This window comes from Humulus lupulus, chromosome 5, assembly GCF_963169125.1.
Source record: "Humulus lupulus chromosome 5, drHumLupu1.1, whole genome shotgun sequence".
Taxonomy (NCBI): Eukaryota; Viridiplantae; Streptophyta; class Magnoliopsida; order Rosales; family Cannabaceae; genus Humulus; species Humulus lupulus.
Window position 1 is genome coordinate 143,778,634 of NC_084797.1, and position 27,761 is coordinate 143,806,394.

A 27,761-nucleotide genomic window follows, 5' to 3' on the forward strand; every position below is an offset into this window, starting at 1 on the left:
GCAGCTCGGGACGAAAATACTCTATCTCCTAGTTGGGCGGAGAGGTTCCCCGACCCCCAGCCGGAGGAAGAGGAGATCGAGGCTCGCCACGCCGCAGCTTACCCTAACGAAGGGGCTCCGGGGGCTAGTACCTCCGGGAGAGGTAAGACTAGTTTTCGATTGATCCACACCCCCAGCTTGTCTGAGGTTTCCCGGACCTCTCAGATGGGGTTTGATCCCCGTTTCCTTAGGCTAGATCCGCGTAGGATACCTTTCGACAGGTACTGCGATAGGGTAGATGAGCTCCTCTGGTGTCTGAGTGATGGTAGTCTGCCAGAAGGTGTCATCATGGTTGACCCTTCTTCTCTCAGCATGTCCTTCCCGGACTTCAAGGAGTACGGGAGCTTCCTGGAGCAGGAAGCGATGTTTTGTTTTGCTCGGGGAAGGCCATCCACGTTTCTCGTGCATGGTCGTCCCTTTCAAACTTTTCTTTTTCTTGTTTCTTGTTTCCTGCTGGCGGGCTTGCTTGTGCTTTTATGTTGTTGATTGTCTTGTCTTCCGCTTATCTTCTTTCTCATTTCTTGTTGGTTCGTTAACCTTGCTTTGTACGTTTCTTGCAGAGTATCCCGAAGCCAAGATGTTGGGGAGGGTTACTTTGCTTATTAAGAAGGCTGCCACCAGCCAAGACCCGTCCACGGGGAAAGGACGGAAGACCAAGGCTGGTAGGGGAGGTAAGGCTGCCTCCCCCAAGAAGACAAGTGGCGAGGCGCAAGCGTCTCCGAGGGTAGAGAAGTCCCCTGCTGACGGGCCTTCCGAGACTATGATGGTCTCGAGTAGCAGTAGCGACGGGGAAGGGCTTGTGTTCCCCGTGAGGACAACTGGGGTGAGCAAGCGTCCCGGAGAAGATGCTGAGGGCGCTAAGAACAAACGCCTTAGACACTCTTCTCCTGGTCGAAGGCAACAACAACAGCAATGACAGCAAGCACAACTACAACAACAGCAGCAACAAGAACAACAGACACAATCACCATCGTCACAGCTGCAGCAACCACAACATCCAAACCAGCAGCAGCAACAAGGGCAATTACTTCTGCTGCCGCAGCAGCAAAAGCAACAGACCGGGGTCTTAATACCCCGCCTGCCTCCTCCCCCAGCTCAAAGGGGGTCCACCCTTCTGGGGTCTCCTACCTCTCATACAACTAACCTTCCCCTGCCTGGCCTGAAGTTCCACTTCCCACGGAAGCCAGCCAGTTTCCCCGCTGCCCTCCTGGAGGGTGTAAGACGGGCCGATAGCTTTTTGAAGAGGCGGCTAGAGGCGGAGAAGGCTGTTACTCAGGGAAGGGCAGATAACTTGTCTGCCGTGAAGAGAGCTGAGCTGGCCGAGGGGGTGAGATCTCTTCACCCGGCCGGAGCGGTTCTGGATGGTCCAGCCTTGGAGAAGAGGCTGGTGCCTAGGCTCGGACGTGCATTGGCGCCGTTTGGAGCTGAGATGATGGAGGACATGGCCCTGAGCTTATGCGAGCTCAATTCTGAGAAATGGGCCATCAGCAGCAGCAAGGATCCGCTGTTGCTGACACACGCTGTGAAGCAGCAACTGTCCGGGGTAAACCGTCAGTTGTTATTTTTTGGGATCACCTGTCTTTTGGTCCTGCCTTAGCTCATCCTGTTGTCTTTCCTTGCAGGCCTCTATGATCGCGGAACGCTCGTTCCGGGAGGTTGGTGCAGCTCTGGTTCAGCTGGAGGAGAGCCAACTGGCTCGCCAGGCCTTGGAGGCGGAGAAACAGAAACTGACCCAACAGGCCTTGGGGGCTTCGGAGAAGATTGATCAGGCCCGGCGCACGGCTGAAGAAGAGGCGGAGAAGAAATATCTTGCCAAATATCAAGAGTACCGGGCCAAGGCAGAGAATGAGTTTAGACAGCGGTCGGATGGGATTAAGACCGAAAACTCCAAGCTCCGGGAAGAGCTGTCCCAAGCCAAGGTGGAGAAAGATACCCTGGAAGCCCGCTTGCAATCAAAGAACGATCTCCTCCTTAAGCGGCAAGAGGAATATTCCACTCTTCAGAGTAAGCTGCACGAAGAGGAGCAACTCCATAAGAGGAGCAGGGATCTCGTGTCTATGCTTCAGTTGGGGCTCGCCGAGAAGGATAAAGAGATCGGGGCTTTGCAATTCACTGCCAGGGGGCATGTGACCAAGAAGCAATCCGTGCTGAACCAAAATAGGGAGCAGCGCAAGGCGATTGATTCTCTTAAGGGGGAGCGGGATGCCTCCAAGGCCGAAATGGAAAAATTGAGGGCCCAACTAACTGCCGCGGAAGCACAGCTGGCAACCTCCGAGGCGGAGCGGTTGAAGGAGAAGGAGGATGCTGAGGTGATACTGAACAGGACTATTAATATATCGCATGTGGTCCTCATGCATCAACTCTGGAAAGTGAACCCGGAGGTGTTAGGCTATTTGGGAGATGATGCCGAAGCCATGAGGGAGAAGCTACTCGTGTGGGATCAGGGCCCAGAGGCGTACGTCCAAACTTACAACATTGACGAACGTCCTGAAGCTCCTGAGGCGGGAGATCCCGGAGAGGCGGGGACCTCTGAACCTTCTCATGACCAAATTCCTCCTTCCAATGAGCCGACTCCGCCAGCCTCAGCTGAAACAGATGCCCCCGAAGCTGCGGTCGTGGACGCTGTAGTTACCCCCAATGCTTGAAGGGGTTTTATCTTTAATTGTTTTTCATTTTGAGTTTTTCATTGCGGACATTTTTGCCATAATCATAGCATTCTCCTTTCTTTTCTGCCGAGTTCTTTATTTATCTTTGCGCTTAGGGTAGACATTTATACGGTAGAAACTGTTGTAGGGGCGTATGGGGTTTTGGTTCCAACGGCCAAAACCTATGCACTTCCCACTTGAAGCTTTAACGGATGATGTCTTTCCCCACGTAGTTTCTAGGTTACGAAGGTTTCCTGGTTCCAACGGCCAGGCTCCTTTCACCGTACTTTATCTTTCCTGAGGCAAATAGCCAATCCCGGGACTTGTAGTTATACTGTTCGCTGGGATTGCTAAGGTGAGTCGTTCCATTGTTTGGAACGGGAGTTCTTTTGGTGAGCGTCGCTAGACTTAAGGTTAGATCTTTGCGAAGCAAAACTAACTGTTGTTGCGAACCTTATGGTGGCTGACTTCAGGGACCTGGCATGGAGCCCTGCGAGGCTAGATCCGCGCGAAGCAAAGCTTTAGAGCCCTCGCGGATCTTGCCATCTTTCGCCTTGCGGAATCCGGAGCTGGAGCATGCGAAGCAAAGCTTTACAGCGCTCGCGGATCTTGCCATCTTTCGTCTTGCGGGACCCGGAGCTGGAGCTTGCGAAGCAAAGCTCTACAGCGCTCGCGGATCTTGCCATCTTTCGCCTTGCGGGATCCGGAGCTGGAGCTTGCGAGGCAAAGCTCTACAGCGCTCGCGGATCTTGCCATCTTTCGCCTTGCGGGATCCGGAGCTGGAGCTTGCGAAGCAAAGCTTTATAGCGCTCGCGGATCTTGCCATCTTTCGCCTTGCGGGATCCGGAGCTGGAGCTTGCGAAGCAAAGCTCTACAGCGCTCGCGGATCTTGCCATCTTTCGCCTTGTGGGACCCGGAGCTGGAGCTTGCGAAGCAAAGCTCTACAGCGCTCGCGGATCTTGCCATCTTTCGCCTTGCGGGATCCGGAGCTGGAGCTTGCGAAGCAAAGCTCTACAGCGCTCGCGGATCTTGCCATCTTTCGCCTTGCGGGATCCGGAGCTGGAGCTTGCGAAGCAAAGCTCTACAGAGCTCGCAGAGAATTCTGCAAAGGACTTGTCAAGGAGTTGGGGGTGTTTTGGCGTAGCTCTATGAACGTGCCTCAACCCCCAGTCCCGTCCATCGCTGGGCTACACAGGAGATAATTCTCATGATACATAATGGCAGGCATTTCCATGGAAATTTTTACATAAGCACATAATGCACATATGACACGTAATGCAAGCATGTTCATGGCAACAAATAAACCTAAGCTTAACAATTAAAACAAAACAATTTAAAAACTTCAAACACAATGCTAGCACATAAGTGGTGTTCTGTGTACGTTTTGTTCAAGGGGCGTATGGCTATGCCTTAGCCATGTATACCCCCCAAGTGAGCGTGGGGTCCGGACGTCTCCGGACCGCGTGGTCACTTGTTAAAACGCAGCTTTGAACATAGGGATAAAAAGTGCAGTAAAAGCGGAGTGAATCTCTCCGTGTTTCATTAAATTAGCCTGCTAGGCGTTAGTTTTACAACAGGGAGGATTATTTCCACATTTTTCACTTTTGTTATTTTCACCAAGGACTTCCGACTGGATGGTCCGGGGCCTACTGGTAGTAACGGCGGAGGTGCTCCGCGTTCCAGGCGCGCGGGACTTTAGATCCGTCGAGTGTCTTTAAGTGATACGTCCCATGGCCCACTTTTTCTTGGACTTCGTAGGGGCCTTCCCAGTTGGGTCCGAGGACTCCTACTCCCGGATCCTGCGTAGCAGGAAATACTCTCCGTAGGACAAGGTCCCCAACTTCGAATGCACGGCTCTGGACTCTCATGTTAAAGTGTCGGGCTATCTTGCCTTGGTACATTTTTAGTTGGACCTGTGACTGTTCCCGGAGCTCTTCGATCATGTCCAAGGACTCCTGGAGGAGGGCATGGTTCCGGGTAGGATCCTAGGTGTCTTGCCTGTGAGAGGGGATCATAGCTTCTACTGGGATGACGGCCTCGCAACCGAAGGTCATGGAATAAGGCGTGTGCCCCGTCGAAGTTCTCTCTGTTGTGCGATAGGCCCAAAGTACTCGTGGAAGTTCTTCCGGCCAGTGAGCCTTGCAGGCTTGGAGTTTTTTCTTCAACGTGGTCTTTAATATTTTGTTTACAGCTTCCACTTGTCCATTAGCCTGGGGTCTGGCGACTGCGGAAAAGATTTTGATAATTCCATGCGAAGCACAGAAGTTCGTGAAGTGTTCACTGTCAAACTGCTTTCCGTTGTCGGACACAATTTTCCGTGGAAGCCCAAAACGACACACTATATTCCTGATGACAAAATCCAGTGCTTTTTTAGATGTGACCGTGTTCATAGGTTCAGCTTCAGCCCATTTGGTGAAGTAGTCTACCGCGACTATGGCGTACTTCACTCCACCCTTTCCAGTGGGGAGGGAACCTACTAGGTCAATGCCCCAAACGGCGAACGGCCAGGGGCTGGTCATTAGGGTAATTTCCGTAGGCGGCGCTCGCGGAACCTTGGCGTACCTCTGGCACTGCTCACACTTCCTGACATAATCCACACAATCCTTCTTCATGGTGGGCCAGAAGTATCCTTGTCGAAGGATCTTTTTGGAAAGGCTCAGCCCGGAGGTATGATCGCCACAGAAGCCTCCGTGAATCTCATGGATGATGGTGCTGACTTCAGTTCCGGCAACACACCTAAGGAAGGGTATGGACAACCCCCTGCGGTAAAGCTTTCCATCCATAACCACGTATCGGGGAGCTTGATACTGGAGCTTCCTTGCGTCAGCTTTATCAGTGGGGAGTTCTCCGGTGGTGAGAAATCTGAGGATGGGTCCTATCCAGGAGTGGGAATGGTCGATGATGGCGTTTATCCTTCGCGTCTCAGTACTGGGGGCTTCTAAGTGCCCGATGGGGACTAAGCCATACTGTTCAATCTCCGGGTCCGTTGCAAGCTTGGCCAGCGTGTCCGCGAGTGAGTTCTGGTCCCGGGGGACCTGGCGGATTTGGTAGCCTTTGAAATGCTGCAGTAGGTCGCGGGAGAGAGACACGTAGGCAGCCATCCTTTCGCCTTTCGTCTGGTATTCCCCGGATATTTGGCTTACCACAAGTAGGGAGTCGCTGTATACTTTGATTTTTTGGGCTCCGACTTCTCTGGCCAGTCGTAACCCAGCTAACATGGCTTCGTGTTCTGCCTCGTTGTTGGATGCTGGGAACGCGAAACAGATGGCGCTCTGGAGCTGATGCCCTTGGGGAGATATTAGGATGACCCCCGCTCCAGCTCCTTTTTCATTTGAGGCTCCGTCTACATAGACCTTCCAGGTGGGAAGTTCCGGGACAGGATCTTCTGGGAGGTCATTCATTCCCGAGCATTCCACAATAAAGTCCGCGAGAACTTGACCTTTTATGGAAACACGCAGTTGGTAGTGGACGTCGAACTGGCTCAGTTCCATGGCCCACTTAAGCAATCTGCCAGAAGACTCGGGCTTCTGCAGGACTTGTCGGAGAGGGTGGTTGGTGAGTACTTTGATGGTGTGCGCCTGGAAATATGGCCTCAGCTTCCGTGAAGCGATCAGCAAGCAGAGGGAGAGTTTCTCGATCATCGAATATCTGGACTCGGCGTCCAATAACCTCTTGCTTACGTAATACACAGGGAGCTGGATACGGCCATCTTCCCGGACGAAAGCGGCACTTACTGCGTGCTCAGTCACAGCTAAGTATAAGAACAACGCCTCTCCTTCGACAGGTTTGGACAGAATGGGAGCTCGGGTTAAATGTTCTTTGAGGTGTTGGAAGGCTGCTTCGCATTCGGGGGTCCACTCGAACTTCTTGTTCCCTCGCAGAACATTGAAGAAGGGGATACACTTGTCAGTGGCCTTGGATACGAAGCGGCTGAGAGCAGCTATCCTTCCAGTAACGCTCTGGACATCCTTGTGCTTCCGGGGGGAAGGCATATCTATGAACGCCTTTATTTTCTCAGGGTTGGCTTCCACTCCGCGGGAGCTGACAATAAAACCGAGGAACTTCCCAGACGAGACCCCGAAAGTACATTTCTTTGGATTTAGTTTCATCCCGTACTTTCAGATCACGGCGAAAGCTTCCTTAAGGTCGTTACTGTGGTCCCCGGAGGTCTTGGTCTTTACCAACATGTCGTCCACGTACACCTCCATGTTCTTCCCCAATTGGTCCTTGAACATTCTGTTTACCAGACGCTGGTATGTCGCCCCAGCATTCTTCAAACCGAAAGGCATGACCACGTAACAGTAGACACCCTTATCCGTGAGGAAGCTGGTGTGTTCCTGGTCCGCGACATGCATCTTGATCTGGTTGTATCCGGAGTACGCATCCATGAAGGATAAGAGTTCGTACCCGGAAGTAGCGTCTACCATCTGATCGATTCGCGGGAGAGGGAAACAATCTTTCGGGCAGGCCCTGTTTAGGTCCGTGAAGTCAATGCACATTCTCCAGGACCCATCGGGTTTCGGGACCAGAACTGGGTTGGCCAACCACACGGGATAGTGCGACTCCTGGAGAAAGCCTATGGACATCAATTTTTCCACTTCAGCTTTGACGGCTTCGGCTCTCACTGGGTCCAGCGGCCTCCTCTTTTGGCGAATTGGAGTTGCAGATGGGTCTATGTTGAGTGCGTGGCACGCAACATTGGGATTAATCCCCGTCATATCAGCGTGGCACCATGCCAGGATATCCTGATTATCCTTCACAGTGGCCACGATCTTATCTCGAACGGCCGACGGCAGGTTTTTCCCCACCTGAATGACCTTGGTGGGTTCTCCCGGGTTGAGGATCACCTCTTCGACTTCCTCCATCGGCTCTATTGCTTTCTCGATTCCCACTCTTGGGTCGAGTTTGTCAAAGTATGCCTCCTGAGCACCCCCAGTTTCTGGCAATACTTCTGCCAAAGGAATGGCAGCAAACGTCTCTCGGACCGTGTAGACGGCTCGGACGGAGACGTTATAACAGCTCCGTGCACTTCTTTGGTCTCCTCAGAAGGTTCCAATACGCCCATCGTCGCAGGGAAACTTCAAGCATAAGTGGCGTATCGAGGTTATGGCCCCACAATCGATCAGGACCGGTCGGCCTAAGATGGCATTATACGCCGTGGGGCAGTCGACCACCAGGAATGTGCTATGCTTGAAGGCACAAGCGTCGCTTTCTCCTCTGAGGGTGACTGGAAGTTGAATTTTGCCTAATGGCATGAGTGCGTCCCCATTGAAACCTTGAAGCTGGATGGGGCATGGGGCCAGGTCCGTCTCGGTCAATCCGATCGCGTGGAAGGCCGCTTTGAAGAGGATGTTCACGGAGCTTCCGTTATCGATCAAGATCCGTGAGACCTTCTTATTGGCAATCTGGGCTTCCACCACGAGGGGATCGTTGTGGGGGAAGTGCACATGTCGAGCATCGTCCTCCGTGAAGGTGATGGGAAGATCCATCATTCGGGGACGTTGAGCAGGTGATTGGACCAAGGCGCACATCTCCTCGGCGTGTTCTAACTCCCTCAAGTACCTCTTCTGGGAGTTGCGGGTGCTTTCGGCAAGGTGTGGTCCTCCGGAAATGGTGGCGGCGTGTCCGTCAACGGGTGGCGGAGCAAGGCCGGGCGGATATGGGTTGCCTGGTCCTGGAGCCAACAAGGCAATGGGCGCCGGAGCAGGTGGAGCAGGAAGTGCTGGGAACTGAGACCCGGGAGCTTGGGGGTGACCGGCTCCAGGAGCGCTAGCGGCCCCCCTCTGTCCCGGGGAATATGCAGCTCTGTGAACTACCCCCTATCCGGGATAGATAATGGGTATCCTCACCCACTGACCGAGGTGTCCCGCTCTTGCCAGGGACTCGATCTCATCCTTCAGCTGAAGACACTCATTCGTGGTGTGCCCCACGTCTCCGTGAAACTCACACCTCTTATTGGAGTCTCGCGGACGCCTTCCTCCGTGAGACACTTTCGGGGGCTTCCTGTAGTTGACCATAATACAGGTCGCCCGATAGACATTCTCTCGCGAGTCTATCAAACTGGTATATTCCGTGAACTTGGGCTCATAGTCCTTTCGGGGTTTCTTTGAATGGTCTCCCCGGTTGGAGTTTCTTCCGCTTCGTTTGCTCCGCGATTGGCTCAAATTTCGTTATGGGGCTTCCGCTTGCGGCTGCGGCATGCCAGGAGCGATACTACATCCGGTTTGTACTGCTCCGTACCCAGAGAAATGGGTTTGACTCGGCGTCTGAGCAGACGCGGAAGGCCCATATACACTTGGAGTGAATCGGGCTCCTGGAAGCGTGAGGGCTGGTGCGGGAGCTTGCGAAGCAAAGCTCGGCGCAGCCACGGAAGGGGTTGGAGCCGGGGGAACTCCAAAGGCCTGCTGGTAGGCATCCTCAAGGTTGATGATTCCCTGAGCTTTTGACATGAATTCGGACAGTGTTTCTGCCCGTCTCCTTTGCATTTCCCCCCATAGCAGGGAGCCGACAGTAAGGCCCGATTGAAGGGCGATCAGCTTCATGTCATCGCTGACCTTGGTTTTTGCAGCAGCTTCCATCATTCTCTGAATGAAAGCTTTGAGGTTCTCAGTGGGTTGCTGCTTGATGTTGGTTAAGGAACCAACCTCCATGTCGTGGTCGCGGGCAGCAATAAACTGCCTCCTAAACGCGGACTGTAGCTCCTTCCAACTGTGGATTGATCCGGGAGCTAATCTTTTCCACCAGTCCTCCGCGGACTTGGTAAGGGTGAGTGAGAAGCACATGCATTTGGCGTCCTCACTGACACGCGCCACTTGCATCATTTTATTGTATTTAGCTAGGTGGGTACGCGGGTCTGTCCTCCCATCATATAGTTCTATGTGAGGCATTTTAAAGTTATCCGGGAGGGATGTTTCCGCGATCCTCCTAATACATGGTTCCGGGTCTTCCTCCTCAGAATCTGACAGGGCCCCACTTTGCTTCCGGACCAGCTTGGTCAAGGCAGCAATCTGTTCCTCGAGCCTCTTCGTATCACTTTCCGGGAGGTCACGTCCCCGGAGCTTGTCATTAATATGATTTCGGAGGTCATCTCCGCGAGGCCGGGCTTTTCCCCCTTTGGCCTTTTCATACTTGGCCTCCAACCTTCTTCTTAGGTCCACCGTGGACCAGCTATCTTCGGAGTGCGAGTTCGCAGCCCGACCGTCCTGATTGACGGAATCACTGGGGCGGTTGTTCCTTCCCCTAGGCCTGGGTGCCTTAGCACCGGGCCCTTTAGGCACAGAGTGCCCCCTTGGGGCTGAAGGATGTCTGGGCTTAGGAGCGCCAGAGACCTTCTGCGCGCGGGGGGGGGGGCAGTCGGCCTGGTGATTCACGCCTTTAGGAGGTGCAGGGGCGTCAGTGCACACAGGCTCTCCAACTTTTTCTTTGCCCTTGTTAGGGGCGGCTTTGGATGGTGCAGCAGCGGCTGGATCCGGCATGGGGGCATCAGCACCACCTCGAACAGAGGTATCCTCGTCCGAGTCGCCTAGATCTCCGAACTTACTTTGGAGGCGTTCCATCATGCGTTGCATTCTTTCGGAGACGCGCTCCTGCTCAGCAAGCTTGGCCTTAGTGGCCACCAATTCTTCGGCTACTTGGACCAGTTCTAGGTCCTTCTCATAGTAGCAGCCGTCCTTGTAATAACCGTCTTGGACATACTCTTCTTCGTCTTCTAAGTATGTTGTATCTTCGGTACTGACCTGATCCTGGCGGGATGTCGGGTCTTCACCTTGGTAGTCTAAGGGTTCGCTTTGCACCACATCTTCCATCACGGTATCGGGGTTGACCGTAGCATTTTTGTCAACAGCGGATTTTCGCGTAGTCACCATCTCTTTAGTACGAAGTGAATACAAAAGACGTACACAGAAAAAGAGCTGACTAACAACTTCCTACAGCTCTCAATGAAAGCACCAAAATGTTTACCGAGTTTTTCGGAAACGAATAACTAACAGAATAATAAAAAGATAAGAACTGTAGAAATGCTGAAATGTAACTAAACAAACAGTGTTTTTACGTGGTTCAGGCGTTAACAAGCCCTAGTCCACGAGTCGATGTTATTATACTTGGAAAAGGTTACAGTAAGATGGCTGGTGCACAAGAACTTCACACACTCACAATGTTTCTCTCGGGTTCTCTTGAAGAAGATGAAGCTAGAGAGATTTTGGTAGAGTTTTTGCTATGTGATTTGTTGGTCGTCCCTCTTCTTGTAAAATGAAGGGGTCTTTATAGCTAGGGTTTCGGATTAGGGTTTTTCTCTACGTACATGAGTCTTAATTACACCAGCCATAAATACGGGATACAATTACTGTAGTCGCATGGCTACAAGACTCTATGTGGGTATATTTACGTGAAAGTATGGGGAACACCCAAAGTCAGCCGTCTTTTCCAAGTTGTCAGCGGAACAGTAGGCGAAAAGGTACCCTTAGGCGTGCTGGGATGTGTGCGGCTTTGACCTGACGGGCGTGTCAGGCGGGATCCTGTGTCAGACGGATATCATTCCAAATATGCCTTCTCCCGGACTCGACCGTTCGGTTTTGTTCTGTGCGAGGCACGGAACTGTTTCCGCGGAGACCACTCGAAGAGCCTCTCCTGGAAGGGGCCTCCCCGAGGGGTATCCTTCGGGAGTCCGGGAGAGTCGACGAGTTTCCATGTTGTGCTTGCTTGGAAGAGTAATCCGGATACCAGACAGGAGAGGCGAAGCCTTTCTGTCCATCCGCGAGCTCTGGTCACCTACCGTGAAAGACATCGATAATTCCGCTTCCCCGAGGTCATCAATCTAGACACTATCCGGAAATCTGGATAACACCTGCGAAGAATGCTATAGAGTTCTGGTCTCGCTCTCATCCAGTCAGCAAAACAACTATTACCAACAGATTTAGATTGAAGGGCTGATTTCTCTCAATGAATGTAGACAGCAAAGCATATAAGAAAGTTAGATCTTTGAAATTTGTCAGTGGCAATAGCAGCAGTGTCTGAAACTCTTCTGATTGAATTAGATCTTGGAATACCTATTTATAAAAAAAGTCTAAGAATGAAAAGCCAAGCAAAATCTGATAGTTACACAATGCACCCATCAGAAACTGATCACAAATTTGTTTACAACGAGCAAGTTCCCCATGTTTTTAATACACTCAAAAACAATACTAGTTTGCAACGAGCAAGTTCCCCATGTTTTTAATACACTCAAAAACAATATTAGTTTGCAACGAGCAAGTTCCCCATGTTTCTAATACACTCAATTTCAAGTACTCAAGTACATGGCCAAAGCTTATTTGCTTAGTTTATATAAACTCAGACAAAAAGCATGTATATACAATTCAAATATTCAACAAAGAAATTAACAAAAATAAGATAGAGAGTACTTATGATTAGCCTAATCCATTACAATCACAAAAGGAAAAATTTAGAACAACGTTAGCCCAAACTTACAAGGGGAGGAAACTAATCAAAGCTTAATACTAGAAACAAAGTAAGAAAGAAACAACAAGCTACAAATTGACACCACACAAACCTAAAACATAACTCAATTCATAGAAGAGAAATTTCCCTGCAGTTATTGAAGAGGAAATGAATGAAGATAAAAATAAGTGAAAACCTAGTTCAACAAAAAATAATATAACCACGAAATAAAATTGGAGAGTGAAAGTTAAAGTAGGTCTCACCATTGCTTCTATAACTATAAGTACACAAATCTGCATAATAAAAAATTAAATTTACCATATATCAAAAGCAAGAAAGTCATAATAAGGTATGAGCATTGAAAAAAGAAAAGACTTTGTTCTAAAATTACATGGTTCAGCTTTATAATGTATGAAATATAATCAAGAATGATGCATCAATGACACAAGTATAAATCAATAAATAGATGCAACAGAACTTTGAGTATACTTTAATGACTTAATATAAACTTAAACACTAGCCATGCAAAGTCAATAATTCAACAAGCAAGCAAAGATCTAAAGACAATATATATAAATTCATAAGGATAGCTCTGCCATCTTTTGCTTAAATAAAACCCCTTATTTTTTTTTTCTTCAGATATCTCTGCCATCTTTTGCTTGAATAAACCCCCCCTTTTTTTTTCTTCAGATTTCACTCATAATGCAAAACAGGGGCAGCAAGTGGAAAAAGAGAAGAAACTTGCAAATGGCATCATCTTAGGCACATGGACTCGATAGATTAGTGCACTTTTCAAACAGCTGTGTTGGATTATTTTTTTAATTTAAAATGGTATTTTCCTAGACAGAGGCCACACACTTAATTCATTAAAACAAAGTAAAATACAACACAACATAAGCAACCAACCCCTGCCCAAAGTCAGACTTGAAGGGACCAAAGAAAAGAAAGATTGTTTACTAAACTAAATTTTGATTCCCTTTGTTCGTATATTTCAGGACAAAACTCCACTCTAATCATATCCATAATGTAATTAATTACATAGTGTATATTAGTTTATTTTATAAACTTAGACTATATAATTTTTAGTTTATAAATATTATTCATAAATGTATATTAATTATTAATGATATCTAACTCCAACCATTCAATACTATTACTATAAAATACAAAAAAAAAAAAAAGAGTTTACAGCTAGTTAGTTTATAGCTAATATCATTAGGTTAGTTAGGATTTGTAGGAAAGATCTCCACATCTGGATTAACAAAGAGATTTCAAACTCAAATTTCTTACTCAGGATTCAAAAAATAATTTAGATAGATATTACTTGCTTATTTAGATAGATATTACTTGCTTGTCAACTTTAGGCAAACATATATTAGCAAAACTAGCTCACAAGAATAACAGTAACACAGTAAGAAGAATCAAATGTAATAATGCACAAGAATCTGAGATTACACCATAAGTCTTTATTAAGCATCAACAATCTGAGATTACACCCTATACACAGTTGAGAAGAACTAGCACACTCAAATTATAACAGTTCACACATAATAAACCATGCAAATATTGAGGACATAAATAATACAAGAAAGGAAAATGCAGCAAAAGTGGCAAAATGATAAAATTTTAAAGAAATGAATATCAATAAGGGAAAAAAAAAACCAACTCTTCATTTGCAGTTACTCCACAAAAGTGGTGTAGAAGATACTCCAGACTATTTCTCTCCAATTTCAGTACCCTTGAGGCCTGAGGCAAAGAAAAAAGAGAAAAACAATTCAATAATGAAATAATAGCAGATAAATGTTTAAATAATTAGTAGGTGGAGGCATTTCAAAATGTAGAAGAGTAACAACACAGCTCACAGTTACTCCTAATTAAAAGGAAAATCACTATAGCCTAGTTCTATAATTACTGCTCACATATGGTATTATGTTACCATCAGAATATCAATTTACAAAATTTGAAGCATTATAAGAAAAAAAAAATTAGTCAGCAACTACAAAGCAGGAATTTATTGTTACAGAAATCCCATGATTTATATTTATATATAGAGAAGATAAAAAATTACATTATCACCCAAGGAAGAAAAAAATACATCCAGTTGATATATTGTATTAAAACGTCAAACATACATTAAGAATTTATTCAACAGCCTGGAGTGCAAACTGCAAATAGATTTCAGGTAAAGAGGAGTGTCCTTCAATCAACAGACTCCCAATACAAGATCAGGGGTAAAGGCTAATAGATCCATGAAAGCTGCTTATTTTTAAGAATATTTACCAACCTCACACATGGTTCATATAAAATAAACTAAGACAATAAAGAAAAGATTAATCCAGAATTACACTACAATATCTACAATTCCATTTATGTTTAAAAATTCAAGACCTTAAGAAAGTAATTAAACATACATAAATCAAGAAATGCTAATTGTACAAAGAACATATTTATAAGGGTTTGGAGTGGCATTATGATCACGAATAGTTATTAGATGCATCACTTCCTTGTCTTGGAATGTTCAGGAAAAAATCATAATAAGAAAGAGCATAATTAACAAAAATTTGGAACCACCACTGAAAGTATGTACACCAAATATCCCAAAAGAATGAAAATGAAACAAAATATTGAGGTTAAGATACCAATGAAAATAAGAAACTACTTCTCCATGTGTAGAAATTATACATATTAATCAATCTCCAGAAAGAGCAACTGAAATTAACTCCAAATAACAGTAATTTTTATAGTACAATACCTGGCCGGTGCCAAACATATTGCAGATTTAAATGCCAAAATCTCTTTAAAGCCAAAAAATATCACGGTCTGCTCCGTGCATCACCTAATTCAGTTCACTATCTTTATCGACAAAATCCATATACGAAAACTGCTTCTGCACCCATTAAAGAACGCTACCAATCATAAACAAAATAGGAAATCAACCCAAGAACAGAGAACCAAGAAACTACTACAAGAAAAGTCATTATAACTATATCAAGCTTAAATAAACAAAGCCTTTCAAATAATTAATTAGATGAAGATTAAAGAAAACCAGAGATTACTAACCAGCAGGTGAATATACTCTTTACAATTACCATCCTCGCTCTTTTGCAACCAAACATGCTCAAACGGTTGGCTCACATTATTAACAAAGATTTTGAACTCCTGTTGATGTCTCGGAATTGAAGGTATATGAAATGGAGTCTTCGGTTTCGTCCCAGTGATCTTATCCTTCGCCGCCACCTTACGGGTGATGAATTAGAATCCTGCCCACTCGGCAACTAACTCCCCCCCTTATTTTTCTTCCCACACACTAACTGAAACCCATCATCCACAACCGAAGTCCCATTCGTCACCGTCCCATCATCCAGCAAACTCTGAGCAAGAGAACGAGAGAGGCAATGAGAAAAAAAACAAGAAAAAAATTAACCCAAAACTCAATACTCCAAACATACATATATGCATATATAAAATAGAGAGAGTCGAGAGTGTCGGGGGTCACAGAAGAAAACTATATATATATTCATGAATATATATGTGTAGAGGGAAATCGGAAGAGTCGAAAAAAACTGAGAAAAAAAATTAAAATCAAGAGTTGAGGGAGGGAGTATATACGTTGTGCTAACTGAGGGATGGAGAAATGTGAGTGGGTTTGGGGGTTTCAGCATTTGGGTTTGGGTTTGGGGGTTTCGGCGTTTGGGTTTTGGGGTTTCTCCGTTTGGGATTTCTGAAAGTAAAAAAGGGAAAGTGACAAAAACTCTACCAAAGGATGCGAGAAGCCAGTGATAGAAGCCATAGATTTGAGGGGTGGAGGAGATTTGAGGGATGACGGAGACCGAAGCAGGGATTGAGTTCGGAGACCGTACGTAGCCGAAGAAGAAAATGGGTCACTGTTCTTTGTTTTCGAAATGTTGAAGATAGTCTGAAAAAAAAATGCTATGTGGTGGGCTCACTAAAAAAACTACTGCCCTTTTTTCATTAATTTGCCACATATAATACTTTTTCATAACACATTTTTATTAGTATTATATTCGTGTGTTATGCAAATGGGTATTTGGTGTAGTGTGTGCATAGATTATAGAGAATTGAACAAGTTGACTATCAAGAATAAGTACCCTCTACCAAGGATTGATGACTTGTTCGATCAGCTGCAAGGAAAGACGGTGTTCTCAAAGATTGATCTTCGATCTGGTTATCACCAGCTTAGGATTGAAGATGAGGACATGCCGAAGACGGCCTTCCGGACACAGTATGGGCATTATGAGTTCTTGGTCATGTCTTTTGGTCTGACCAATGCCCCAGCAGCCTTCATGGACTTAATGAACAGGGTGTTCATGGACTTCTTGGATCAGTTCGCCATTGTCTTCATCGACGACATTTTGGTTTACTCTAGTTCAGAGGCAGAGCATGAGCAGCATCTCCGACTGGTTCTATAGAGGTTAAGGGAGCATCAGTTGTTCCCTAAGTTTAAGAATTGTGAGTTTTGATTGCTAGAGGTGACTTTTATTGGACATATAGTTGGGGCAGAAAGGATTAAGGTGGATTCGTCCAAGGTAGAAGTAGTAAGTGATTGGCCGAGGCCAAGGAACGCCTCGGAGGTGCAAAGTTTCCTTGGGTTGGCCGGTTATTACAGACAGTTTATAGAGGGGTTCTCAAAGATTTCTTCACTGATGACAGAGTTGACAAGAAAGAATCAGAAGTTTGTATTTACAGAGAAGTGTGAGAACAGCTTTCAAGAGTTGAAGCTACGACTTATTTCTGCACCTGTGTTGAGTCTTCCTTCAGAGGAAGGAAAGTTTGTGGTCTACTGTGATGCATCGAGGATGGGTTTAGGTTGCGTACTGATGCAGAATGAGAAATTTATAGCCTATGCATCTCGACAACTGAAGGAGTATGAGCGAAGGTATCCGACTCATGATTTGGAGTTAGCAGCAGTGGTATTCGCACTGAAGGTGTGGCGTCATTATTTGCATGGGGAGAAGTGCGAGATATACACTGACCATAAGAGTTTAAAGTATTTCTTTACTCAGAAGGATCTGAACATGAGGCAAAGATGTTGGTTGGAGCTGGTAAAGGATTATGATTGTGATATCCTTTACCACCCTGGGAAGGCCAATGTGGTGGCAGATGCATTGAGTCGAAAGGGCCCAGGACAGTTGTATAGTTCCACCCAAATCTCGAGAAAATTAGCTGATGAGATGGCCAAAGCAAAGATAGAACTGGTGTTAGGCCAGACATGCACTTGACTGGGCAGACATGCACTTAGCTGGGCATACATGCACTTGACTGGGCAGACATGCACTTGACTGGGCAGACATGCACCTAACTGGGCAGACATGCACTTGGCTGGGCAGACATGCACTTGACTGGGCAGACATGCACTTGACTGGGCAGACATGCACTTGACTGGGCAGACATGCACTTGGCTGGGCAAACAGGTCATGACTGGTCGGACATGGTCATGACTAGGCAGACAAGGTCATGCCTGGGCAGACAAGGTCATTCCTGGGCAGACAATCATATGACTGGTCGGACAAGGTCATGCCTGGTCGGTCGTGACACTTGACTGGCCAGTCAAAACTCTTCATTGGTCACTCCTCAGCCAGATCACTTTATCACAACTCTGAGGAGCCAATATATTTATTGACTATTAACGTGTCGTTTACGGACCATGCACTGCCACTTGTCACCTTTATTGCCACGTCATCGATCTCCAATTTTTTGGGATAACATTTATACGATTTCTTGGATGCTTAAATTTCCTTGGAATTTATGCCCATCCGATCGGTACTATCCACTGCCCCTCGGACCAACCCGAACTCCTCGGCCACGCGCCAACTGGCTCCTCGAACGCACGGCGACAACCTCGGTTAGGTACGGTCTGCTCGAACAGGCGCGGCAACCGCTCGGATGACACGCAGCATCCGCTCGGACACCTAGCATCCGCTCGAATAGGCGCAGCAGCAGTTCGGTACCCAGCATCCGCTCCTCGGATCAGACGCAGCCCCTCGGACGCACACTGCTCCTTGGACCCTGGCCATCCGCTCGAACGCAGCCTCACTGCTCGGACACATGCTGCCAGCTGATCAGACACAGCCACCTTCTGCTCAGACGCCAAGGCACCACCTTCTGAATGCACGCCTGTTGCTCGGATACGCCCTATCCGACCTGACACACAGCCAAGCCGCTCGACGTTTAGCCTTGCATGTGCGGCACCACCACTTAGGCATACGCTTAGGCAGCCATGCCATATGCCAAAAACTTATCCCTCCAAATACCATCAAAAACACCTTGTTCGAATCTCCCATAATTATTTTGAGAGATTGATTTCTCTCAATCAATCTTGGTGAAAAATTGACTTCTCTTCTCAAAGACATTTTCTCAATATGTAGTATTTACTTTGTATGCATTTGTTTGATTCACTCCAGGGACTTCATCGATGTTAGTCATGTTCAACAACAGAGTTTCCTACTTGACCAGTGATATATGCTCAGTCGATCAGGGAAGTTTTACCTCCTCTCCCGACCAAGAAAACTTTGCACCTAAACAACTAAACTTTGAACTTGGCCAGTAATTTACTCCTTTTTCTTGTACAGCCGAGCTGTTGGCATTTATACTTTACTTTTCTTTGTTAACTTAAAATATTCTAAGTCTTTTTTAGACTTAAAAATTTATAAGTTTTTTGTGAATAGTAAAGTCACTTTGGTGTATGCCTTATATTTTTGCATGAGTACTTAGTTTTCTAACTTAGAAATTTTAGACATTTCATAAGTCCATACTAAGTATACTTTCTCACACTCTTATTGCTCTAACATTTTATGAGCATAATGTTTATTGTCACACGAATATCTGCTTCTAACTTGAAATTTTAAAAAATTCCAAGTTACTTAAGCTTTGTCAAACAAGTTAGCTTAATGGCCTTTTTGGATTTCGAAAATTTACAAGTCAGCCTAAAAACAGATATATTAACTCATGCTCTTATTGCCTATGTTAAATTATATACCAGTATACCCCATGTGCCCCCTAGGTGATCGAGGGTTGAGAGATCCTTAGACACTTGCTCCTTGACTGAATCTGTTCGAGCAGTTAATTACTCGTGAAACACATAGACTATATGGAAAATATTCGAGCAGTTGAACACTGCTTGAATGTATCGACCAGTTGAACACTGTCCTATTTTACCGACCAGTTGAACACTGCTCGGATAACTAACACACATGCATATTTGTAGCAAGAATCGACCACGCTGCGCGTAGTCTCTTTTATTACTCGTAAATTAAAAAGGACAAAACATGTCTAATAACGAGTCTTAAACAACCAAAATTGTTCAAAAATAAAATGACTGGTTAGAAAGTAACCAGCTCATAAACCAAACTTAAATAACAAGTCAAACAACTTGAAATCAAGCTACCACTCTGAAAGTGGTATTTAGAAATAATATATCTTTCGATGCTCGCCATTCCAGTGGTTTCTGATCCTAGCACTCCACTCAGCATACTTCTCCTTTGCTTCGTTTCTTTCCTCAGCCAAGTGTGGACCTCCACATATAGTGTCTAAGGTAAAGACCACAGGTCCGGGTTGCAAGGGTGGAGATCTTTGTCACTTGAAACCAGGATTGCTGCTACCTCCTTCTCCTTGGGGTGCCTCTGCCTGATACTTCCTCAACTTGCCCGACCGGAGAAGAAATTCTATCTCGTCCTTGAGGTGATTGCATTCATTCGTGTCGTGACCATAATCTCCATGGAAACGACAAAACTTATTCATGTCTCTCTTCCTCATCTCTTTCTTGATGGGTGGAGGTTTCGTGTAAGGAACCTCTTCATGACTAGCAAGATATATTTCTGCTTGGCTAGCCGAGAGAGTGGTGTAGTTAGTGAATTGAGGCTCATACTTGGTTGGCTTTCCACTTGAATTCAACTTTGCTTTCTTTTCCTCATGGTGGTCAGACCCATTATTTCCACGTTTCCTTCCACCAGAGTCCATTGATCCGCCCGTATTATTTATGCCATTCTCCTCTTTCTCTATTGCATCATCCAATTTCATATACTTGTTCGCCCGGTCAAGAAATTGGTTAAGTGTTGAAATTGGATTTCTATGTATACTCTCCCACAAAGGGCTCCGATAAGTTATCCCAGCAGTTATGGCAACCATCTTCCCCTCGTCTCCTATAGCAGTTGCTCTATTGGCTTCTCTCATGAATCTTTGTATATAGTTCTTTAGAGACTCATCTTTTCCTTGTTTGATATCTGCCAAGTGGTTGGCATAAACTGGTGGAGTCCGGGCAGTGTTGAATTGTCTACAAAACTCCTTCCTGAATGCTTCCCAAGAGGTAATGGAGTTTGGCTTAAACTTCCAATACCATTCCTGGGCAGTATCTGACAATGTAGTCAGGAAAACTCTACATCGATAATCGTCATTCTCTCCGAGAAATTCCATCTGGTCCTCGAACTTCCCAATGTGTCTGATGGGATCTGCCTTTTCTGTATATACTGGCAGAACCGGTGCTTTATATTTTTCCGGTGGCTGGGCTGCTCTAATCCAGGCATAAAATGGGCTGCCACTCCGGTGGTCTATCGCATCTCTCCCGGAAGGTCGTTTTGACAAACCTTGCACTGCTGCTGCTAGTACATCCAGCTGGGCTTGGATGGTTGGTGCAACTGATGAAGTTCCAAGATCTTGACCGCCTGGTTGGGCATTACCATCTGGCGCGCTGTCATCAAGTATTTCTACTTGACTGGCAAGGTGGTCCAGATTTTGCCCTTCGACCGGGACGGTCCTCCTCTTGTTGGTGATAACATCCCTTAGATCCTTTCGGGAAACATGCTCTCCTGCCTGATCAAACACCGTACTCTTCGATTTCCCAAAGGGCTTACTACGCGGGACTTGCTCTCTCCTACTACGATGTTGGTCGGGGTGCAGTGGAGGCCTTTCGGTACGCCTCGGGCAGTCTTTTCCTCCATGTTGGTCATTGCCCTCCTTTTCCTTTGACTGGTCGGTGTGATGACTATCAGCCTCATCACGACCATGCCCATCTTTAAATTGTGAAGTCCTATTCTCTCGAGGAGTCTTGGTCTGATCATGCCTGGGTGGAGTCTTTTTACTGCCCGACCGGTGACTCCCTGATCTATAAGTCTATGATCGGTGGCTCCTGGAGGGGGTTCTAGAGTGCTCCCTTTGCGTCGAGGCAGTTCTGGATCGGTCCCCATCATCTTCCTGACCAGGGGGGTTACTCTTGCTTCTGCCCGGTCCTCGAGAATCGACTCTGTCAATGGTCTTACGACCAGCTTCTGTGGTCCTTGCTCCTAGGGTGGCTGCTCCTCGTGCTGCAGCTTGGGCCATAGCTTGGGCCAGCTGCGTAGCTGCTTCTAGAGAAAGTGCTGCTTCACGATGTCTCTGCGTAGCTGCTTGATCTCCTCGCTTCTGGCCTCCATCTCCTGTCTCTGCTGCTCAAACGCCGCCTTCTGCCTAGCCATCTCTTCAGCGAACGCCTCCTGTCTGGCGTTGAATTGTGCCATCTCCTCCTGGAAGGCCCCCATGGCTTCCTGGAGTTCTTTGACTTCTAGAGTCACGTCCTCAGTATGACCCTAGGCTCAGTCTCATGGTCTTGCGGGCCAGGACCTTCTGATCTAGCAGGCTCTTTAAAGGAGCATGTCTTCTTGGAGGCCATATTGGTGTTCTTAGGCGCCATAACACTTCAGGGACCGTCTGTCTTTCTCTTCAGGCTCTCAATGAAAGCACCAAAATGTTGACCGCGTTTTTGGCCAACGACGTGTAGACATCAAAAATGATAAAAACCTTCAAGAGAAATAAATGACACAGATGATTTTTATAGTGGTTCAGCCCCAATGTGTAGGCAATAGCCTAATCCACTTAGAGTTGTGATTATAGATCTGCACTTAAGATCAGATGAACCTGAGTCAACTGAGTTTCTTCAGTGTAGATTACAAGAATACAAGAATTCTCTCAAATACAAGTACTCTCTCTCTCTAGAAAATTCAGATCAAAAGTTCAAAATTCCAAAAGTCCCCTTTATGATGCCATAAGCCTTGTATTTATAGGCTCAGGATCGTACATATGATATCCCCCATAATCGGGATATTTTATTATTCTCATTATATTTAAATTACATAAATATTCAAAATGTAACAATACACTATATTCGTGGGATAAATTGAGAGATTCCCGTGTATGCCAAGACCGATTCTTGTTGAAGCCATTTATGGGAATCTTGACGTAGTCCTACTCCATCCAGTCGATCCATATCTTATTCAAGCTGGTCGACCACACCTTCACTGGGCAGTCATGCCCTTGACTGGGTAGACATACACTTGACTGGGCAGACATGCACTTAGCTGGGCAGGCATGCACTTGACTGGGCAGACATGCACTTGGCTGGGCAGACATGAACTTGACTGGGCAGACATGCACTTGACTGGGCAGACATGCACTTGACTGGGCAGACATGCACGTGGCTGGGCAGACAGGTCATAACTGGTCGGACATGGTCATGACTGGTCGGACATGGTCATGACTGGGCAGACAAGGTCATGCTTGGGCAGACAAGGTCATGCCGGGGCAGACAAGGTCATGTTGGGCAGACAAGGTCATGCCTGGGCAGACAAACATATGATTGGTTGGACAAGGTCATGCCTGGTCGGTCATGACACTTGACTGGCCAGTCAAAACTCTTCATTGGTCTACTGGGTCACTCCTAAGCCAGATCACCTTATCACAACTCTGAGGATCCGATATATTTATTGACTATTAATGTGTCATTTACGGACCATGCACTGCCACTTGTCACCTCTATTGCCACGTCATCGATCTCCAATTTTTTAAGATAACAACTGGGCTTGCCACTGTCGCTATCAGGAGTTCATAATGTTTTCCATGTCTCCATATTGTGGAAGTATGTTTCTGATACAACACATGTGCTAAAGTATGAGGACTTAGAGTTTCAGACAGACTTGTCCTATGAGGAGCGACCAGTTCAGATTTTGGATCAGAAGGACAAAGTCTTCGGAATAAGACAATTCTGTTAGTGAAAGTATTGTGGAGAAATAACAAGGTCAAGGAAGCAACCTAGGAGTTAGAGACAGCGATGCGGGATCAGTATCCCGAGCTATTCAGGTAAATTTCGAGGACGAAATTCTCATTAAGAGGGGATAGTTGTAACGACCCCAAATTTTCTAATGAAGCGTAAGGGGCCTTGATTAGTGTGCCAGGAGGGCATTATTGGGTTTAATGTGATTTGAATGATTTTATAGATTTAAATGCATAATTATATGATTAATAATGCTTGTATTATTATATTGGTATTAATGTGATATATATAAATGGTATTGTGAGAACCACATTATTATGTGGGTAGGTCTGCAGAGCATGACTCGAGGCGATCCTAGGCTAGTTAGCGGGGAAAAGTCACAATAAGGCTTAACAGCTGACTTTGGATAAGCTAGGAGTATTTTAGGTATCGGGTAGTTATTTAGACTATCGAGTTATGAAAATAAATATATGGAGATATATTTGAGGTTAGGAAGTCTAGGCGAGAATATTGGAGGATTTTACCGTTTTTCCTTCGGGGACGTTTCTGGCACCCCGAGCCTCGGGATTGACTTAACGGGATAAGATAAACTTAAGGAAAAAAGTAGAACTAAAAATAGACCGACCTCTCTCTTTCCCTTCTTAGCTCTTTTCTCTCACAAGGAAACTAGGCAAACCACAAGGGGGAAAACTGGGAATTTTGCTGGACTTTGAGCTGGCAATCGCTGGGAATTCAGTGGGGGATTTTGAAGCTTAGCTAAAAGATTATTCAGGGAACACTTAATCAAGGCTAAGGTAAGAATTAAACTATGTTTTAAAGTTAGAAGCTTTGAGTTCTTTGCTGGGTACTGAGATGATTGTATTGTTAATGTTTAAGGTTGAATTTGAGCTGATAAACTTGAGACTTAGCAAGGAGTTTTATTAGAGAAGGAGTTCAACTAAAGAGGTAAGCTCTAATTCGTGATTAGAGGTGTAAATTTGAGTTTTGTACGGCTGGTTGGGTGTTTTGAGGTTCTTGAGTTTCAGAGATTGAAACATGGATTTCTATTAGTTTTAGGATGAGTTTTCTGTTGAATTATGTTGCTAAAGTCATCCTAAAGGTGTTGGGAATGTTGTTTTGAATTAGGAAGCTTTGGGGTGATTTTAAGTGAGGTTTTAAGGATTGAAGTGGTGAAATTTCTGGGCTCAAAGGGAAGGGCCCGCGGCTCTGTTCTAGAGCACTGCGGCCCTAGGATGAAGATGAGCCAAGGAGGCTCGGGCTAGGGTGAGCGCCGTGATGCCTAATGCAAGGGTCCCGGAGCGTGTCTTCTTTGAGGCTTGGCCTTGGTTCTATTTTGAGGGCAAGGTCACGGCTAAGCTTCAAGGGCTGCAGCCCTTGGGTGCACACTTGAACTTTTGGGGATTTTAGGCATGGGAATGTGGTCTAGAATGCTCGGGATTGATTTCACCACTGTGCTTGGTGGAACTCGGATTCCCGGAAGTTAGTTTTGTAACCCGAAACCCTAATTTTAATATTAATGGAACCCTATACCTTGGTTGTGACTAGGTGATAAAAGCTTAGGCTCAGGAACGGATCGTGCTTGAGGAGCATTGCTCGTAATCCGAAACCGTAAAGGTTAAAGGTAAGAAAATTGCACCTGGTTGAATATCTGTGATGGGACTAAGGGTTCCCTATTATGTATGCTTGAAAAGATGGTATTTTTCCATGCAAGCTAATTAGTGAACCAATGGCCTAAGGGTGCCAAGGGTTACACTAGCGCATAGGACGCGGCTTGGCCACTGGTAGCCAAGGACAGCTTAATATGCACTAAGCTCGGTTTAAGCGGGCCGGAGTCAGTGGGGTAAACAGAGGGTGCGGCCTAAGTTGTCGGCCCTGATTATTATGTGATATGAATGTTATAAGTGTTTGATTGCATCCATGATTCTGAATTTATGCTGAATGATCAATGTGGGTTATATGATGAGAGTTCATGCTTAGTGAGTTTGTGATCTGTTTCTATTGTTTGTGTTGCACATGTTTTCTTGCTGGGCCTTGGCTCACGGGTGCAACGTGGTGCAGGTAAAGGCAAGGGCATGTTTTATCATCCTTGATTGGAGAGCTCTGCGTGCGGAATATACATGGCAAGCTACTCAGCCACCACAGTTGAGGTTTAGGCAGGGTTGCAAGACCCAAAGATTGTCTATTTTGCCTTAGTATGGCTAACAATTGTTTATGTACTTTTGGAAGTCTGTAAACCTACTTTTAACTCTGTTTCTTTTGGGATCCCATGTATATAACTGCTTAATTATATAAAATGAAACTTTTGAGACCAAAACCTTTTCAACCTTAGATCATACATGTGTAGTGACACGTTTTGAAACTAATGACTTGAGTAGCAAGTCTTACACTTTTATAAGTACACAGTGTAGCGATCCTAGCTATCCAGGGCGTTACAGTATATCTGCTGGAAATAAATCTGGAAACTCACATACCAATCTGGTCTCACTCGGTCCAACCAACACAACCCTAGAGGCATCCACAACCCTCCTGCATCAGGTCCCTAGCCTTCAATGCTGAAATCATAGGTACCCGCGGTCCACTAGATATCCCCACAAATACAAAGGGTACCTCCCCTTCTAGTTCAAAAGTCACCATCCTGCGCTTGAAGTCAATCATCGCCCCATACTTTGATAGTCGATCCATCCCTAGGATTATATCGAAATCATCCATTGCAAGCTCAATCATATCAGGAAACAACTCTCTACCATCTACCTCTACTGGTACATCTCTAATCCATCTCCTAGAGACTATTAGTTCCCCAGTCGGCAACAAAGTCTGAAAATCCGTAGCATACAAAACACTGGGTCTACACAACCGATCTATCACTCTAGCAGACACAAACGAATGAGTAGCTCCCGAATCAAACAATGCAATATAAGAAGAACCAGCACTAGAAATCTGACCTGTCATAGCCGAGGGGCTAGCCTCCACCTCAGTCTGAGTCAAAGTGAATACCCTGGCAGGAGTGAGACCCTCGCCCTACTTCGGCTCCTCTTTCCTGGCTTGTGGGTAGTCCTTCTTCAGATGATTGGCAATCCCACAAATAAAGCAGGCCCTAATCCTACACTCTCCCTGATGACGTTGTCGGCATCGAGGACACACTAGAAAACTCCTCCAGTTGTCACGTCCACCCTGTCGGCCACCAATAGCACCCCGTGCCCTCCTATCCGAGCTTGGAGGAACAAAATAATTTGGGGCCTTTCTTTTCTGCTCACTGGAGACATTACCCAGACTGGATCCAATGAAAGGAGGCACTGTCCTCCTGGCATCGCGACTAACAACGCTCTCTCTCCAAATCTGATCCTCGGCCCCCTCAGCTGTAAGGGCCTTATCCACAACCTGAGCATAGGTAGTAGTCTCTGGATCCAAGGTGAGCTTTACATCATGGGCGATCATAACGTTCAATCCCCATATAAATCTATCTCTTCTTGCCGCATCACTCGGCACTACATCTGGCGCAAACTTTGCCAATCGGTCAAACCTCAAAGCATACTTAGTCACGGTCAACAGATTCTGAGTCAGGTTGATGAACTTATCAACCTTCGCAGCTCGGACTGCAACACTGTAATATTTCTCGTTGAATATGTTCTTGAACTCTTCCCAAGTCATAATGGTCACATTCCTTCTCTGAACCACTACATCCCACCAGATGCGGGCATCCTCTATGAACATGTAGCTAGCACAAGCTACCCTTTCATTCCCCTCAACCCTCATAAAATCCAGAATTGAGGAAATCATATTCATCCACTGCTCTGCCCGCAGTGGGTCTGATCCACCCTCAAAAGGTGGGAGGATGTTGTTTCCTGAACCTCTCATATAAAGGTTCCCACCTGTTCTCCACAACAGGTTGAACTGCCACTGGCGCCACAACCTCCTAAACTAGCAACCCAGTGACCTGTGGGCCTGCTGTCTCAACTGTCAAAGTTCTTCCTCTGTTCATTGCAATCTTGCTTCCATTTCGGCAAACATCTGTTGCCAATTCTGTGGGGCTGGTGGAGGGTCCTAACCCTGGTTGTCATCCTCGACCCTATTTCCGCGGAGTCTAGATGATTGATGAGGCATCTCAACAAATATGCCTGCAATCAACAACGCCGCTCATCAAGCATGATAACAATGTAACGACCCAATTTCGCTAATAAGGCTTAAGGGCCTTGATTAGTGTGCCAGGAGGGCAGGTTGGGATTTATTTGTGATTTTATGAGTTAAATGCATGGTTATGATTTAAAGCATGTTATTTGGCTATTTGTTTAACTGAGATGCATGGCTATGTTTACTAGTATGCATGTAGGCCCGGATCGTGTTAGAAGGGCGTAATTGTAATTTTGGCCATGTTGGGCATAACTGTACTGATATGTGATAATTGTATTCTGTGAATTGTACCACGTGGGTGTGGTTGTATTATTGTGATGCACGTGCCGAGACGGTCCTAGAGAGCTAGTTAACTTAAGAGTCACAACGGGATTTCTATACCCGGCTCGGGAGGAGCCTAGGGGTATCTCGGGAATTTTATGGCTAAGTTGAGATTTAGCGGGTAATGGTTATTGGAGATTTAGTAACCTGGGTAA